Here is a 20,178-nt window from a genome sequence, read left to right on the forward strand (position 1 = left end):
AATGCAACAGCTTTCTCCTTACATTAAAAAGGAACACTCTTTTAATAAACTTTCCTTTCATTAATATTGCCAAAATAATAAAAGACCTATGCTGTAGAAATGCCACCAAGTACCACTTCGTTTAATGTAGATCTGCATTTCCCCCAACCAGTAGCCAGACGATTCATTATCCTCAAATCTACCTACAAGCAACCAAAGAGTTATTGAACATTTACTATAAATCAGGGATTGCTGCTAGAAAAAATGAGCTCAAATTCCACCTCCACAGAAGCTTAGAGTCTAATGAGATGGATGGGAAAACAAGTAGTTATAATACAACGCAATAAATGTTGATACCAGCACGTAAGTTGTAATGGAAAGAATATCCTTGTGTGAAGGGGAGTCAGACAAGGTTTCATAGGGGAAGCAATTCAGAGATGAATCTTATAAGGTGAAAAGGACAGAAGAGAGGATAAGAAGAACGAAGCCATCAGTTGAGGGATGAGATTATGTTACACAAAAAGAAAGTTAACATCAAGAATAGTTAATTGCGGGCAACACCTGTGGCCCAAAAGAGTAGGGCATCAGCCCCATATGCCAGAGGTGGCAGTTCAAACCCAGCCCCGGCCAAAAATTGCAAAAAAAAAAAAAAAAAAATAGCTCTCGGTCCCATATTGAACTCGAGTTGGAAGAGGCGAGTCCGGTCTCAAAATGGAGGGCCATGATCCAAAGGAACCAGAGCAGTTGAGAAAACTGTTTATTGGTGGTCTGAGCTTTGAAACTACAGATGATAGTTTAAGAGAACATTTTGAGAAATGGGGCACACTCACAGATTGTGTGGTAATGAGAGATCCCCAAACAAAACGTTCCAGGGGCTTTGGTTTTGTGACTTACTCTTGTGTGGAAGAGGTGGATGCAGCAATGTGTGCTCGACCACACAAGGTTGATGGGCGTGTTGTGGAACCAAAGAGAGCTGTTTCTAGAGAGGATTCTGTAAAGCCTGGTGCCCATCTCACAGTGAAGAAAATTTTTGTTGGTGGTATTAAAGAAGATACAGAAGAATATAATTTGAGAGACTATTTTGAAAAGTATGGCAAGATTGAAACCATAGAAGTTATGGAAGACAGGCAGAGTGGAAAAAAGAGAGGATTGCTTTTGTAACTTTTGATGATCATGATACTGTTGATAAAATTGTTGTTCAGAAATACCACACTATTAATGGGCATAATTGTGAAGTGAAAAAGGCCCTTTCTAAACAAGAGATGCAGTCTGCTGGATCGCAAAGAGGTCGTGGAGGTGGATCTGGCAACTTTATGGGTCGGGGAGGAAACTTTGGAGGTGGTGGAGGTAATTTTGGCCGTGGTGGAAACTTTGGTGGAAGAGGAGGATATGGTGGTGGAGGTGGTGGCAGCAGAGGTAGTTATGGAGGAGGTGATGGTGGATACAATGGATTTGGAGGTGACGGTGGGAACTATGGCGGTGGTCCTGGTTACAGTAGTAGAGGGGGCTATGGTGGTGGTGGACCAGGATATGGAAACCAAGGTGGCGGATATGGTGGTGGAGGAGGATATGATGGTTACAATGAAGGAGGAAATTTTGGAGGTAACTATGGTGGTGGTGGGAACTATAATGATTTTGGAAATTATAGTGGACAACAGCAATCAAATTATGGACCCATGAAAGGGGGCAGTTTTGGTGGAAGAAGCTCGGGCAGTCCATATGGTGGTGGTTATGGATCTGGTGGTGGAAGTGGTGGATATGGTAGCAGAAGGTTCTAAAAACAACATAAAAGGGCTACAGTTCTTAGCAGGAGAGAGATTGAGGAGTTGTCAGGAAAGCTGCAGGTTACTTTGAGACAGTCGTCCCAAATGCATTAGAGGAACTGTAAAAATCTGCCACAGAAGGAACGATGATCCATAGTCAGAAAAGTTACTGCAGCTTAAACAGGAAACCCTTCTTGTTCAGGACTGTCATAGCCACAGTTTGCAAAAAGTGCAGCTATTGATTAATGCAATGTAGTGTCAATTAGATGTACATTCCTGAGGTCTTTTATCTGTTGTAGCTTTGTCTTTCTTTTTCTTTTCATTACATCAGGTATATTGCCCTGTAAATTGTGGTAGTGGTACCAGGAATAAAAAATTAAGGAATAAAAAAAAAAATATATATATATATATACACACACATATATAAAATCAAGAATAGTTAATTGCTAAATATCAGTACTTAGTTTTTGGCTATTCAATTATCATACAAATTAGAGAAAACTGTGTTAAGTTTAAGATAGTAAAGTTCTGACAAAATCATTAGTACATGACTATAAAAACTATGCTTCTATGACTTCACTATTGTTTTTTCAGTGAATTTTAAAATACTCCCAGAACAATTTAAGGCAATGAGCTGGCTGGGGCAGAGACAGGCATTCAAACACACAAAACTGTCGCATCAAAAGCAGACTGCTTAAGTTTCACCAACTTCAGAGTAAGTCAATGGTTATTTGCAAAGCAAAAACAAGCAAGCTAACCAACAAAAAAACAAACAAACCTGTTCTTTATTTTTAAATGAATACCTGCATCTTACCCAAAGATCTATTTTGTTCTAAACACAGTGCACTAGGTTATCGTTCTGGGAGGAAGACACTCCTAGCAAATGTGAGACCAAGGGCCTGGAGTTATACCTGAAGAATTTATTTAAAAATGTGCTTAACAAGAGAAGACTCATGTATTTAGAGCTCTTCGTTGCATTTTAATCATTCTCTTAACTGAGTTTCCATGAATATATCCTTCATCTTTCAATTAAATAGGAACTTGTAGTTTTGGAGTTTTTCTTTTTTTTTTGGAAGTTACTTAGAAGAAATCTAAAAGAGCAAAATGATTTAACTGAATGCCCTTCAGTCCTTAAATCAAGCATTCACTATAGAGTGATCAGTATCATCCTGCAGGGAAATCAAAAGTCAAACCAGCTGTATCTCAAAATTGTATTTTCCTCATTTAATGGAATCAATGCTAAGTCTGAAAAAAGGAAAGTGGGGACATTTTACCATCATATAAAATTGTAGCACAGAAAATAACTTAATTGGAATAAGTTATTAAGCTGATACATGCATGTAGCACTGTAAAACTACATGCAATTTTCCATATGGAAAAAAAAAAAGCCTGGCTCCCAGGCTTACACAATAAACTAAAATCAGTTTTAGAAAGATTACTGAAATATCAAAGGCAAAACTATAAAACTCCTAGAATATAGGAAAACATTTCCAGGGCCATAGGATACAAAACTTCTTGACAAAGACACAAAAGCACCAACCATAAAGGGAAAAAATTAATGTCAGACTGCATTAAAATTAGGAATTTCTGCTCATCAATCATTAAAAAAATGGAAAAGCAAGCAATGAGTGGAAGAAGGTATCTGTAAAACATTTACTCAACAAAGGATTCTTATCCAGAATGTACAAAGAGCCACAAATAACTAAGATAATTCAATACATAAGCTAACAAAAGGCTTGAACAAGTACTTTACGAATGGCCACTACATATATAACAAGGTGATAAGTGTTGCCAACTAGCACCACAATTCGAATAAAAATCACAACACACCGCCATGCCCCATATGCTCACCAGGACGTGAAGCAGCTGGAGCTCTCGTACACTGCTGGTGAAAGCGTAAATTAGCACAACCATTCAAAATAATAATACAGGGCAGGTGCGGTGGCTCACGCCTGTAATCCTAGCACTCTGAGAGGGCAAAATGGGAGGATCGCCTAAGCTCAGGAGTTCAAGACCAGCCCAAGCTACAGTGAGACTCTGTTTCTACTAAAAGTAGAAAAAATAGCCGGATGTTGTAGCGCATACCTGTAGATCCAGCTACTCAGGAGGCTGAGGCAGGAGGATCAGAGGATCTCTTGAGACCTAGAGTTTGAGGTAGCATATTACCCAGGGTGACAGAGTGAGACTCTACCTCAAAAAAAATATGAACCAAGTGCAGTGGCTCACCCCTGTAATACCAGTACTTTGGGAGGCTGAGGGGGAGGTCTGCTTGAGTCCAGGAGTTCAAAATCAGCCTGAGCAAAATAGCAAGATCCTATCTCAACAAAAAATTTAAAAAATTAACTGGGACTATAATCCCAGTTACTTGGGAGGCTTAGGCAATGGGAGCCTTTGAGGTTTGAGGTTACAGTTTGCTTTGATCACACTACTGCAATGTAGCTTGGGCAATCGAGTAAGACTCTGTCTCTTGGCTGGACACCTATAACTCAGCCATTAAGGCGCCAGCCACATGCTTTGGGGGTGGTGGGTTCGAACCTGGCCCAAGCCTACTAAACAAAAAAAATAAAAGGAAGAAAAGAAAAGAAAAAAAAATAGCCGGGCATTGTGGTGGGCACCTTTAGTCCCAGCTACTTAGGAGGCTGAGACAAGAGAATCGCCTGTGCCCAACAGTTCAAGATTACTGTGACCTATGACACCATGGCATTCTACCGAGAGTGACAAAGTGAGACTCCATCTCAATTAAAAAAAAAAGACCCTGTCTCTTAAAAACAAATTATGGGCACTATGACCTAAACCTGAATACCCATGATCTGGCAATTCATATATAGGCCTACATCCATCAGAAATGCACACACGTGTTCACCAAAGACAGGTAAAACAATGTTCACTCCTGTTTTTGTATGCACTAGGCAAAAGCAAGAACCTTTCCATTCACAGTAGAATGAGAACATAAGATGTGGTAAAGTCACTAACCAGAACACCACACTCAGCAGTTAAGAATGAACCGACCACCTGCTACTACACACAAGCACATGGGTAAATCTCACGACGACCATGTTAAGTGAAACAAACCAGTCACAAAGTAAAATTCACTAAGCGCTTCCATTTATGTAAAGTATAAAACTGGCAAACTCGTCTCTAGTGTTATAAGTCAGGATTGTGGTTACCTTTGGGGTGGGGAGCGTAATCGAGAGCTACATGAGGGGTTTGTGGGGTGCTGGTCATGTCTGTTTTTTGTTCTAGGTGCTGCTTGCGAAGGTGTGCTAGCTTTGTGAAAGTTTATCAGATTGTACACGTAAGACTACTTCATTTTTCTGGGTGTGTGTATATAAATCTCACAATTCAATAACAAGCTCACTTTATTTTATTTTATTTTTTTTTTGAGACAGAGTCTCACTTTGTCATTGTCAGTATAGTGCTGTTAGGTCATAGCTCACAGCAACCTCAGACTCTTGGGCTCAAGTGATTCCCTTCCCTCAGCCTCCCAAGTAGCTGGGACTACAGCGCCTGCCTCAACACCTGGTTATTTTTAGAGACGGGGGTCTCACTCTTACTCAGGCTGGTCTTGAACTCATGAGCACAGGCAATCTGCCCAGTTCAGACTCCCACCACACTCGGCCTAACAATTCACTTTAAAAAAAGAAAATACAGGTAGGTAGGAGTAAAAAGAATTCACGAAAAATATAAATTATATTACAGGTAGTTCCTGAGTTACAAACATCTGAAGACTTACATACAACTTGTACTGATGAATGGAGGCTATTATAGGTAACAGGTAAATGTAACGGTTTCAACTTACATACAAAATTCAACTTAAGAACAAATGTACAGAACCTATCTCGTTTATAACACCAGGACTGCCTGTACTGAGAAGGGCCTGTGAAATTTTTCCTAATCCCCGACTTTCAATTAGAACCACTTGTTCTGTGCACCACACTCACTATTTTCCTTCACTTCCCAGTTTTATGCACACAAACAGATGTCTCCCTTCCCCATGCAATGCATGCCAAAAAAAAAAAAAAAAACCCACTGCACACCTTCTATTAGCCAACTGATTTGCTGGGCACTGGACAGGGACAGATAAGATGTTTGCTCAAGGATGGACATGCAGTGACCATGTCTACTCACCTGCTTTTTGCCAGCATAATGTTTTGCAGAGCATGCCCTCCATAAACACTAATCACATAACCTACAAACAATTACAGCCCAAGTAGAGATAAAGCACTTAAAAATGGGAAGAGCCCACAGAAGTGAAGAGATCAGCTTCACCTTCAACAGGTGGAGAGAAGAGGTGGTAGGGGTAAAGTCAGGAAGACACAGAGAATGACTTTATGGTAAAACCAGTGCATGAACTTGATCCAGAAAAGTAGCTCTGACTTCCACGTGCAGGAATAAGAAAAAGACAACTCCAATACAAGAGACAGCACAGAACTCAGAGGCAGGAAAGTTTAAGGTCATATAAATTGTGGCTGGATAAAATAAAAACAAAACATGGCTATGTTGGCTGAGAGCAGTGGCTCACACCTGTAATCCTAGCACTTTGGGAGGCTGAGGCAGGTGTATTGCCTGAGCTCAAAGGTTTGAGAGCAGCCTGAGCCAGAGTGAGACCCCCATCTCTAAAAATAGCCGGGCACTGTGGCAGGCGCCTATAGTTCCAGCTACTTGGGAGGCTGAGGCAAGAGAACTGCTTGAGCCCAAGAGTTTGAGGTTGCTGTGAGATACAACACCACAAGCACTCTACCAAGGGTAACAAAGTGAGACTCTGTCTCAAAAGGGGGGGGGGAGGGCGGCTATGTTAAGGAGGGAAGCATACTTTGTTCTTCAGTAGGCCAAAAGAGAGCTCAAGCATTAGTATTTTTCAAAAGCTCCACATATGATTGATATTTTGTAACAGTTGGAGCAAACACAGAATGTATTTAAATTTACCTTTTTTTTTTTTTGCAGTTTTTGGCCAGGCCTGGGCTTGAACTCGCCACAGCCAGTATATGGGGCCAGAGCCCTACTCCTTGAGCTGCAGGCACCGCCCTTTTATTTGCCAGTTAACATGTACCTTTAATTAATATAGCAAGCATTTTAGGATACTCCCAAATAAAAGTTTTATGCACCTTATCACAAATCTGATAAGCAATGCCCTTTACATGAATTTCAATTCTTAAGTTCAAATTCTCCTTAATGTTCCTAATTCTATATGAAATCAGCACATTGTACTCCATAAATGCATTAATGTATACATGATCTATGTGTTTATTATGTAATAAAAAAGTTCTCCTTAATGGTGCTAAAATTAAGCATTAGTTAATGCAAACTCCGGGCAAGTCCATCATCTTCAGCTTTGATTTTGTAGTGAGAAATTTAGAACAGATAGCTATTAAAGAATTGCTTTTGCTTCTGATGTGGCGTAATTCCACATGCGACAACTTTAGAAACAATAATTTGTGATGACCATGAAAATTCTTTTACCCCCATTGCCTCCAGCAGGCATCAAAAATCCCTTACTAAAATTATTCTGTGGTAATTTTCTTACTGACTTGGTCTAAAGCATTGGATATTTGACATCAAGAAAACATGCTGAACCGAAAGGATCCAGTATTTTGCTCTGTGCTGTGGGTAACCGATGAGATCATCTATATTCCTTTCAGCCTAGCACTAGCAGAGTCACTACCACATGCGCCCAAATGCATCACTCCAGGCTGTGAGGCAGTAGTAAAATAACATTTACTAATTTGTTTGGTCAGGAAATGTTGAAAAAAGCTTAGAAGCTTGGGGCTTTCAGTAGTGCATGATTTTGCAGATGAACTGTTAACTCCCAAGTTTTTTTTGGTAGCTGCCTCTTCTTGGGCAAACTCGTGCCCAGTTCCAGGGGTGCTGTATGACCACAAGATCAAGCTGAAGCATACAGCATGAGAATGATGAACCACAGATGAATCAGCCTTTTGTTTCTTTTCTAACATTTCAGAACACTGTCTGATGTTTCGATTATCTGATGCTTAGTCATGTCACGATACCAAATGGACTGCCTGAATCACTCTATTTACTTTGGCCTACATATAAGTCTGGATAAAAAATTCGGCCAGAACGTCTCTTTCAGACCACAGAATAGCTTTACAGCAGTACTCTGAGAGATAACATGGAGGAGAAACATGAAATTATACCTAACAACATTTCTATATACTCGAATTTTCTTTTTTAAATATAATCAAATACTTTTGTTGAACTGTATACGAAGGGGTCAAGAAAGAATATAAGCTGATGTTTACATCATGCAAATAACAAACATTTGGAAAGCACAGGAAAACCCACTTTTTAAGAAAGCTTTAGGAAAAAAATTAAATGAAAAGCTTAAAGTAAACAAAGTAAATCACTATTTTCTAGCATAAACTAGAAAGGAGACAAGAAAGGAGAAAAAAAAAAGATAACGAAAACTATACATACCATGAATATATCAATGTACACAGCTATGATTTAATAAAAAAAAAAAAAGAAAACTATACATAAAATTTTAAAATGTGAAATTAAACATAGGATTAACTTAAAAAGGAATAATGGTGGCTCAGCGGGTAAGGCACCGGCCTCATATACTAAGGGTGGCGGGTTCAAACCCGGCCCTGGCCAAACTGAAACAGAAAAATAGCCGGGCGTTGTGGTGGGCGCCTGTAGTCCCAGCTACTCAGGAGGCTGAGGCAAGAGAATCGCCTAAGCCCAGGAGTTGGGGGTTCCTGTGAGCTGTGACACCACAGCACTCTACCGAGGGCGACAAAGTGAGACTCTCTTTAAAAAAAAAAAAAAAATCTTGAAAAAAGAAAAGGAATAACGGGGTCAGTCAAAATGGCTCCCACCTGTAATCCTAGCACTATGGGAGGCCAGGCAGGTGGACTGATTGAACTCAGACTTCAGACCAGCATGAGCAAGAGCCAGACCCTATTTCTAAAAACAGCCAGGCATTGTGGTAAGCACCTGTAGTCCCAGTTACTTGGAAAGCTGAAGCAAGAGGATGACTTAAGCCCAAGAATTTGAGGTTGCTGTGAGCCATGACCCCATGGCAGTATACTGAGGGTAATAGGGTAATAAAGTAAGACTCTGTCTCAAAAAAAAAAAAAAAAAAGAACAATATTTCCAAGATGGAATTGTAAGAAATAAAAATGACATTATTAATATCTCTATACACAAAACTAAAACCTGAACAAAGGTTGAAAAAATTCATTTTTAATAAAGGTTTATTCTTTCCACAACACAGATTATAAAGATAACATATGAAGACAGAAATATCTTTAAACTAACAAATAAAAAATATATATGTATGCATATAATGAATATATATAAGCTAATATCTTGTTAAAAAAAATTAGCTATTAGGTAGAATTAAAAAAAAATTGTTCAGCTGTTCACCCTCTGCAGCACCCTGGCGGTGCTCAATGAGGCAGCTCCACCCATCATCTGTCAATCACACTGGCCTGAGTTACCTCCAACCCCCTGCCCATGAGCAGACAACAGGCATAACTCTGACCAAAAAACATATATGAAGTCTGTTGGGGCTTCTCCTTAAGGCTCTCCCCTAAACTTAAGTAGAGACACAGACAACCTCATGCCCTTCAGAATAGCCATTATTAACTAACAAACAAAAACCTACAAAATAACAAATGCTGGTGAGGATGTAGAGCGAGTGGAACCTGCCTGGCACACTGTTGGTAGGAATGTGAAGAGAGATGCAACCACCATGGAAAACAGTACGGCGGTTCTATAAAAAACTAAAAAGAGAATTACCACATGATCTGGAGATTCTACTTCTGGATACATACACAAAAGAAATGAAAGCGAGTTTCAAAGAGATATTTGTACACCCATGTTTATAACAGCTTTATTCACAATTGGCAGGAAGCAGGGGCAACCTACACCTTGGTGGACAGAGGCATGGATGCACAAAAGTGGCTACATACAACAGAACATTGTTAAGCTTTAAAAAAGAAGGAAAAGAACGGATAAACCTTGAGGACATTATGCTAAGTGACATAAATCAGTCACAAAAAAGACTTTATGATTCTACTTACACAAGGTATCGAGAGTTGCCAAATTCTTAGGGGCTGGGAAGAAGAAGGAATGGGAAGTTACTATCACCTGGGTACACAGTTTCAGTTTTGCAAGATGAAAAGAGTTCTGGAGATGACAGGTAGTGACAGTTGCATAGAAATATGACCAGGAGAGGAAATTACTCCCGATTCTCGCCACTGCTGATGGCTGTGATGCCTGAACAGACAGCAGCTCCCTTGGGAACTGTGAGAGGAGCAAACCAAGAGGAGCACCACTGAGGACACCAGCCAGAAAAGCCCACTGTCCCCTCCTGCTCTAGCAGGACCAACCCTCCAAGGAGAAACTATTCTCAGTCGACAACATAATTTCCACTTATTTCAGCCAGTTCCTAAGTCCCCAAATTAATATTGAGTCACACTTAAACAGTATCAAGTCCATTTGATTAAAATGGCCATAATTACCTTAATAGTTAATGTGAGCAATGAGAATACAACATAATCAAGACAATATGCTTTCACCAACAATTGTCTCAGTTCTTACATCTGAGACCAGTCATAAAAAAAACTTCGATGACTGTGTAATGTGATGTGTGTAACGTAATCCAGTCTTCATTTAAAAGATGCACACAGACACACACTCAACAGTAAAAATAAATGAATTTTAAAAAAGCATTGTAGGGAATATGATACACAAGAATATTACTGCCATAAACCAGCAAACCACGAGTACTTAGAAAAATTTATTGTAATACATGCTGTCTATACAGCTATTTTGATGACCACATAGTGGTTTCATCTTGCACTGCTCACCATTAGCAAGACAAGCAAAATTAAAATTTGTTGACATGTTAAAATGTCTTATAGGCTCAAGTCAGGGCATGAAGTGAAATGCCTTAAAAAACGAATTCTTTTAAGCCAAGCACATCTCTAGGTATGACTGGATATGAAAATTAAATGACTTTGCCAAAGTCTCACACAGTAAGCCATCAGAAACTTCTCAGGTCAGTTCAGCTCAATTCAGGATATGAGTCTGCACAGCACAACAGAGAATAATTAGGTGTGATTTCCATACCTACCCATACCATGCTGAGTAACAAACCATCCCAAAACTTAGTGGCTTAAAACAGTAATTTATCATTTCTCCTGATTCTGGGACTTGGCTAAGATGCATCTAAGTGGCTTTTCTGCTGATCTTTTTGGGGCTCAATTATGCAGCTGCATGCAGTTTGAGTGAGGCTCAAACATCCAAGACAGCTTCAGGCCTCACACGTCACCTCTTTTTCTAACAGGCTTGTTGGACCTTATATAACAGCTGGTTCCAAAGACAGAGGAAGTTAAAGCTGTTGGTCCCCTTAATGGCTGAGCCTAGACATCCCAGACAGTTATTTCCAGGGGTACCTATTAGTCAGTCCAAGTCACCAGGCCAGGGTAAAGGGTAAAATGTGCTCTTTTGTGTATCTCAGACTTGCTGTTCAATACTTTAGTTTGCCTTACATCATACAGTAAACATACTGAATGGTGAAAATTCTAACTTACATGTTCAAATCTACGCAAAAAAGTCCAAATGAAACAATCTTATTTCAAGTACAGTTAAGTGTCATGCACTGCACTGTAATTCTCTACAGACTGTAGTAACTTCCATTAGGGCAGAACATCTACAATGCTTACACCTGTATTCCCAGTGCTTAGCACGTACCCGGTGCTTAAAAGGCTGCTCTGTCTTAGTTATTAAAAATGTTCCTCTTTTAAAAATAAATTCTTTTCTTTAATGCCAGGTAGAAAACATTTTATAGATTTTTCCATGTATATTTTACAATGTGGCAAAAATATGCCCTTACTAAAGCTTTAAACTTAGTTATACACTAAGAAAAAAGTATAACTTTACCCTTTTTGTTACGCAGAATTTGCAGTCAAATTTATTACCCACATTTAATCTCAAAAATGAAAGATTTTATAATAGTGAGCAATTCACTTCTTATGAGTTATTTTTTACTGGTTTCCTTACAAAAATAATAACTTGTACTAACACCTACCTTACAATTTTGAACAGTGTATCCTCTGATTGAAAAGACCCATTTTAATACGAGGTGCTATCCTAAACCGTACTAAAAAGTCTGGCCAATAGCATGAGCAAACCATTTGGAAGTGTGAATGCTACTTATCAGTATACAAACAACCTTGATGGGTCCCAACAAAAGTATACATAAGGAGCTCATGAATGCTACCCAGTTGGGTAGACACTATACTCAAATGGAGATAGTAACATACTTATCATATTTCATTCTAACTTTATAACTGGAAAAATTGAGACCAGTTGAAGTTAATATCACCTTCTCCAAACTGATATACATTCCTGTGTGACCAACTTCCTTTGCTCTGTGACTATTTATCAATATTTATCAATATTCATGACATCTAATCATAATACCTTCCATGTTCTATTAGAACTGTTTGTGTGTCTACTACTAACATATTTGCCAGTAGATGCTATCCCATTCATGCTCAATAAATACCTGTTAAATAAATGAAGGAATTTCTCACTACCCTACATACTTCTTAACCTTCTGCATTAGTATTTCCAATCATTAATTCAACAAATGTGCATTAAGCATTATATATCCTCTACATAGCAGACACACTGATAGCTACCTGGGATACATGTAGGAAGTAAACATCATTCTCTTCACAGATTTATATGCACAAGAGATAGTCTGGGGAAGAAATGTAAAAAGCTATGGGGCAGATGGGTGAATGGTCAAATCTAGTCTTAGGAACTAATATAGATTTAAAAAGTGACTCCTATGCTAAAAACTGATGAATGAGGTGTTTACAAACATAGGGGATGGGCAGAAGGAGAGAAAAAACAGGAGACAACGGTACAGGTAAAGGCCTCAGGTCAGCCTCCTATGTTCCAAGGAACAGACGAAAATCTTAAAATAAGAGCTTCATCAAATATGAGTAATTCTGAATTTAATGAACACAAAGCAGCAAACTTTAAAATGGGAAATCATCTTTCTACTTCCTCATGAGACTCTCAGATGTGAAAAAATAATCTGGTATAGTGATTTTCAAGTCTGACTTTGCATCGGAATCTTCAGAGTATTAAAAAAAAAAAAAATCTGATGTACAACATGGTTGATGCCAGACCAATTAATTCAAATCTTTGAAGGTATGGCCCAAGGATCAGGATTCATTTATTCATTCATATTTGAAACAAGGTCTCAGCTCTATTGCCCAGACTGGAGTACAGTGGCACAATCACAGCCCGCTTCAACCTCTAATTACAAGGCTCAAGTAATTCTAATTGCCAGGCTAAGTACCTGGCTTAGCTTCTTGAGTAGCTGGAACTACAGGAATGTGGCACCATGCCTGGATTTTTTTTGTTAATTTTTTTAGAGATAGGGTCTTGCTATATTGCTGAGGCCAGTCTTAAACTCCTGGGCTCAAGCAATCCTCCATCCTTGGCCTCCCAAAATGCTGGCATTATAGGCATAGCCATCAAACCTAACAGCATCAGTATTTTAAAAACATTTTCCAGATAATTAAGGATAGTCAAAATTGATGACTACAAAAACTAAAAGGCTAGGCTGAGCTATATTAGCCATTTCCTCGGTCTCTTTATGAAATAACCGTAAAACTTGCCACTTGCCAACTTTTTGATATTCAAATGTTAGCCTAAACATTAGTCCTCACAGAGGCCCATCTGACCACATCATCTGAAGTAGTCACTCTCAGATAATGTCTACCATATCATGCAATACTTCTCCCTCCCTATATGACATTTTTCCTCTTTATTAACTTAGTTTAAGTTAGTTTATTAACTAACTTTGTTAGTTTCTCCACTAGGACGGAAGTTCTATGAGATCACAGATCTTGCTTGTATTGCTCACTGCTATTATTTCCAGTAGAAGTTGAGCAAATATTTTATAGATGGACAAAGTGAGTCAGAAAGCTACCAGGCATGGAGGTAACTCTCCTACAAATGAAATTAAACAAATAATATGCTAAAGCTATAATTCTGATGAACTTAGGCTGGATATGATCAAGCTAAAGTGAACAGTAGTGGGGAGACAAGATGGCTGCCTTAAGCCAGCTTTCCCCAGAGGCTCCCGTCCAGAAGGAGAGTTAAAGGACAGAAATTTAGCAAGTAACCTGGTGGATTAGAGCTGCGCCAAGAGAGAACGTTGAAGAACACACGTCAACCCTGCTGAGGCAAACTGCAACCCCAAGGACATAAACAAAAGGTACAAAATCCATCACCAAGCAGATGGAGTCCCCTCCCCCATGAAAACAGCTCAGAGTACACAATAAACAAATGAGCAGAGTTCAAAAGTCCTCCCATTATACTCCACGGGAGAGACCCTCTAAAAACTGGACCTACTTCTCCTACTAGGGTGCCATGGCGCTCTCCTGCCAGGCATAAAACGGTAAAACTGTATATATTCTCTACCTGCAATTCTGAGCTCCAAGCACTCCCCTCCACTCTCACTCTGAGGTCTGGAGGCCTGTCCCCCAGGAATCCAGATTCTTGGGTGTTTTCTTGAAAGGTGGGGACAGGGGCCTGAACTGCTACTAGTCAGTGCTGATTCTGAGGCATGGGAGTGAGGAGAGGATGGTCGGTTGAGAGGGAAACACACATGAGTGGCTGTGCCCCGAGGTGCAGAGCAGCAGCCATTTTTGAAAACAATTGGGCTCAACCCTGGATATTCTAGAGTCACAACCCCTGTCTCTCTGGGCTACCAGAGGAGGCCGGGCATCTTCTCAGGTGGCAAACACCAGCGGAACAGATCTGGGACAGAAATGCAGGACCCGTGAGTAAAGGGTTTGCCTGAGGCGGTACCGGCCTGGGTGGAGCACGGGGACTAGAAACCACGCGCGCAGCGCCAGCAGACTCCCAGGGTGGGGCTGACCCAGAAGACTGCTTTACTGAGCCTAAGCCACACCCGGCTGTCAGGGGATCATTAGCCTAGACAAAAGACGGCAGGAGGCTAGAATTGACAGCTAACCATGCTGCGAATACAAACCTGCAGCAGCAAAGACAGGACCTGAGGTGCAGGTTCTGTGAACTCAAAACAGCTTCTCTTCTACAGGGGAATTTAGCCGGGACAGAAACAAATTCCGCAAAGTTGTTCTGTTATGTCAGTAACATCAATCAAGGGCGGGGCTGGAATTGAGTGAACAGCCCCAGCCTTCATCAAGCGCCCAAGGTTGTCAGGCCTCACCTTCCTCTGCTGGATAGTGGCAGAAAGCAGCCGCCTGGCTGAGGAGACATAGATCTCCTTGTGATTCAGGCGGGTGCAAATCCTTGGAGTATCTGCTCATTGGAGGCAACTGGGTCACAGCCCTACAGGGTTATCAGTGACTGGGTGTGACAGAGGTGCAAGGTGAGGAACGAGGCATCAATCTTCCGAGACTAATCTATTTGCTGGGTGGGTCCTACTGACCTCACTGAGCACGACAGCAAGTCATATCTGTGTTGTCAGCAGACCCCTGTGATCTAGTTGCCAGAGACCTTTTAAACTCTCCCACCTGAGACAGGTGCTGACTGTGACAACTGATTTGGACCTCTTGAACTGAGCCAATCGCCAGAGGACTATCCAGGTGGTGCCCTGGGTGCGTGGTTGTAGGAATGTTTGATTTTCCTTTTCCAATTGTTGGCTATGGGGGGTGGGGTGACTTAATTGCTGGTATTTCTCCACAGCTGAGACTTCAACCCAGATTAACCATTTCACTAGGGTCAGACAGAGACCAGCTGAAAATAAGACAGAGCCATTAGCCCCACCACATGAAGCAGGTCCCAAGTTTCTCAGGCCATAGCACTGCACGGGTCCTCGGCAAAGCTCCAAGGGAAAAGGTACAGACACCAGTCCCAGCCTTTGGACAAAGGCCGGTTAATCACTACTCCTGGAGCCTCGAACCCAACTTTTCTTTATCACTCATCTAGTCAAACGGTGTAAAATAATCATGGAGAGGAATCAGCAGAAAAACTCCAGTAACATGAATAACCAGAGTAGATCAACACTCCAGCTCCAAGGAAAGATATGGCAGATATAACTGAACATCCCATTCATAAACACATGGCCGAGACGTCACAAATTGAACTCAGAATTTGGATTGCAAACAAGATCAAAAGAATGGAGGAAAAGTTGGAATTAGAAATTCGAGGAGCAATTCAAAAGTTGTCTCAAGAATTCAACGAATTTAAAGAAAAAAAACACCAAAGATTTTGACACATCAAAGCAAGAATTTGCAGCACTCAAAGATTAAATACTATGAAATTAAATACTATGATGACATTCACCTGTTCAAGAAATTTGCCATAACCAAACCAGCTCTGAAAAATACAGTAGAATCCCTCAGTAATAGAGTGGAGCAAGCAGAAGAAAGGATTTCTGACATTGAAGACAAAGCTTTTGAATGCTCCCATACTCTCAAAGAGGAAGAGAAATGAAAAGCAAAAACGAATCATTCTCTCAGAGAGCTCTGGGATAATTCAAAGAAGGCTAATATCTGCCTCATAGGAATCCCGGAAAGCGATGAAGTGGCTTCGCAAGGCACAGAGGCTCTTCTCCATGAAATTATGAAAGAGAATTTTCCAGACATGCCAAGAGATTTTGAAATTCAGATAGCAGACAGTTTCAGAACCCCAGCATGACTCAACCCGAATAAGACATCTCCCAGGCACATCATAATTAACTTCACCAAAGTTAATATGAAGGAGAACATTCTGAAAGCAGCCACACGTAAGAAAACCATAACCTACAAAAGAAGAATATTAGAATGACTGCAGATCTCTCTGCTGAAACCTTTCAAGCCAGAAGAGGGTGGTCATCAACTTTTAATCTCCTAAAACAAATAACTTTGAACCACGGATCCTGTATTCAGCTTAACTGAGTTTCATTTATAATGGAGAAATTAAACACTATGATGACATTCACCTGTTCAAGAAATTTGCCATAACCAAACCAGCTCTTAAGGATATTCTCAGACCTATCCTCCATAATGACCACCCCAATCCTCTACCACAAAAGTAAACTCATGCAGAAACTTTTGATCAACTCCAACTTCCAAAGTGGCGAAAGGATTAAAAATGTCCACTGGACTTTCGAAAAACTCGATACCCAAAATTTTACCAGACTTCTCAATATTCTCCATTAATGTGAACGGCTTAAACTGTCTTCTAAAGAGGCACAGGTTGGCTAATTGGATACAAAAACTCTGGCCAGATAATTTGCTGCATACAAGAATCTCATCTTACCTTAAAAGATAAATACAGACACAGGGTGAATGGATGGTCGTCCATATTTCAGGCAAATGGAAATCAGAAAAAACCAGGTGTTGCAATTCTATTTGCAGATACAATAGGCTTTAAATGAATAAAAGTAAGGAAGGATAAGAATGGTCACTTCATATTTGTTAAGGATAACACTCAATATGATGAAATTTCAATTATTAATATTTATGCACCCAACCAGAATGCACCTCAATTTATAAGAGAAACTCTAACAGACATGAGCAACTTGATTTCCTCCAGCTCCCTAATAGTCGAAGATTTCAACACTCCTTTGGCAGTGTTGGATAGATCCTCCAGCAAGAAGCTAAGCAAAGAAATTTTAGATTTAAACCTAACCATCCAACGTTTGCATTTAACAGACATCTACAGAACATTTCAGCCCAACAAAACTGAATACATACACTTCTCCTCAGCCCACGGAACATACTCCAAAATCGATCACATCTTAGGTCACAAGTCTAACCTCAATAAATTTAAAGGAATAGAAATTATTCCTTGCATCTTCTCGGACCATCATGGAATAAAAGTTGACTCACTAACAACAGGAATCTGTATACAATTACAAAAACATGGAAGTTAAATAACCTTATGCTGAACGATAGCTGGGTCAGAGATGAGATTAAGAAGGAAATCGCCAAATTTTTGGAACAAAATGACAATGAAGACACAAACAGAACCTCTGGGATACCGCAAAGGCAGTCCTAAGAGGGAAAATTATAGCACTGCAAGCCTTCCTCAAGAAAATGGAAAGAGACGAAGTTAACAACTTAATGGGATTTCTCAAGCAACTGGAAAAGGAAGAACATTCCAATCCCAAACCCCGTAGAAGAAAAGAAATAACCAAAATTACAGCAGAATTAAATGAAATTGAAAATAAAAGAATTATACAACAGATGAATAAATTAAAAAGTTGGTTTTTTGAAAAGGTCAATAAAATAGATAAACCTTTGGCTATCCTAACCAGGAAAAAAAAAGAGTAAAATCTCGAATTTCATCAATCGGAAATGACAAAGATGAAATAACAACAGACTCCTCATAAATTCAAAAAATCCTTAATGAATATTACAAGAAACTTTATTCTCAGAAATATGAAAATCTAAGACTTGGAAGCACGTCACCTTCCAAGACTTAGCCAGAATCAAGTGGAAATGTTGAACAGGCCAATATAAACTTCTGAAATAGCATCAACCATACGAGATCTCCCTATAAAGAAAAGCCCAGGACCAAATGGCTTCACGTCAGAATTCTACCAAACCTTTAAAGAGGAACTAGTACCTATGTTACTCAACCTGTTCCAAAACATAGAAAAAGAAGGAAGACTACCCACACGTTCTATGAAGCAAACATCACCCTGATCCCCAAACAAGGAAAAGACCCAACAAGAAAAGAAAATTATAGACAAATATCACTAACGAATATAGGTGCAAAAATATTGAACAAGATCCTAACAGACAGAATCCAGCAACACATCAAACAAATTATACATCATGACCAAGTCGGTTTTATCCCAGGATCTCAAGGCTGGTTCAATATACGTAAATCTATAAATGTAATTTAGCACATAAACAACTTAAAAAACAAAGACCATATGATTCTCTCAATTGATGCAGAAAAGGCTTTTGATAACATCCAGCATCCCTTCATCATCAGAACACTTAAGAAAATTGGTATAGAAGGGACATTTCTTAAACTGATAGAGGCCATCTACAGCAAACCCACAGCCAATATCGTATTGAATGGAATTAAACTGAAATCATTTCCACTCAGATCCAGGAACCAGACGAAGTTGCCCATTGTCTCCACTGCTCTTTAACATCGTAATGGAAGTTTTAGCCATCGCAATTAGGGAAGAAAAGGCGATCAAGGGTATCCATATAGGGTCAGAAGAGATCAAACTTTCACTCTTCACAGATGATATGATTATGTATTGCGAAAAACCAGGGATTCTACTACAAAACTCTTAGAACTGATCAAGGAATACAGCAGCATCTCAGGTTACAAAATCAACATTCATAAATCGGTAGCCTTTATATATACCAACAATAGTCAAGCTGAAAAAACAGTTAAGGACTTTATTCCATTCACAGTAGTGCTAAAGAAGATGAAATATTTGGGAGTTTATCTAACAAAGGATGTGAAAGATCTCTATAAAGAGAACTATAAACTCTAAGAAAAGAAATAGCTGAGAATGTTAACAAATGGAAAAACATACCATACTCATGGCTGGGAAGAATCAACATTGTTAAAATGTCCATACTACCCAAAGCAAGATACAATTTTAAGGCAATCCCCATTAAAGTTCCACAGTAATACTTTAAAGGTCTTGAAAAGATAATACTTCATTTTATATGGAATCAGAAAAAAACTCAAATGGCCAAGACATTACTCAGAAATAAAAACAAAGCAGGACGAATCATAGTACCAGACCTCAGACTATACTATAAACCGACAGTCATCAAAACAGCATGGTACTGGCACAAAAACAGAGAGGTAGATGTATGGAACAGAATAGAGAACCAAGAGATGAACCCAGCTACTTACAGTTATTTGATCTTTGACAAGCCAATTAAAAATATTCAGTGGGGAAAAGATTCCCTATTTAACAAATGGTGCTGGGTGAACTGGCTGGCAACCTGTAGAAGACTGAAACTGGACCCACACCTTTCACCATTAACTAAGATAGACTCTCACTGGATTAAAGATTTAAACTTAAGACATGAAACTATAAAAATACTAGAAGAGAGTGCAGGGAAAACTCTTGAAGAAATAGGCCTGGGAAAGTATTTTATGAGGAAGAACCCCTGGGCAATTGAAGCAACACCAAAAATACACTACTGGGACCTGATCAAACTAAAAAGCTTCTGCACAGCCAAGAACACAGTAAGTAAAGCAAGCAGAGAGCCCTCAGAATGGAAGAAGATATTTGCAGGTTATGTCTCTTGACAAAGGTTTAATAACCAGAATCCACAGAGAACTCAAACGTATAAGCAAGAAAAGAACAAGTGATCCCATCACAGGCTGGGCAAGGGACTTGAAGAGAAACTTCTCTGTAGAAGACAGGCGCATGGCCTACAGGCATATGAAAAAATGCTCATCATCCTTAATCATCAGAGAAATG

The 20,178-nt window shown here is 39.6% G+C and overlaps 1 protein-coding gene and 1 pseudogene across 10 annotated transcripts in view; one reads left to right on the forward strand and one right to left on the reverse strand.

The window, feature by feature from the left end:
* ATE1 (arginyltransferase 1) overlaps positions 1–20,178 on the reverse strand; it is a 231,414-nt gene that overhangs the window by 90,951 nt on the left and 120,285 nt on the right. The gene's annotated exons all lie outside the window — the stretch shown is intronic.
* Positions 646–2,120, forward strand: LOC128581324 (heterogeneous nuclear ribonucleoprotein A3-like; annotated as a pseudogene). Its single transcript, XR_008378795.1, has one exon. The product of XR_008378795.1 is annotated as a heterogeneous nuclear ribonucleoprotein A3-like (transcript).

Source organism: Nycticebus coucang, chromosome 3, assembly GCF_027406575.1.
Source record: "Nycticebus coucang isolate mNycCou1 chromosome 3, mNycCou1.pri, whole genome shotgun sequence".
Taxonomy (NCBI): domain Eukaryota; kingdom Metazoa; phylum Chordata; class Mammalia; order Primates; family Lorisidae; genus Nycticebus; species Nycticebus coucang.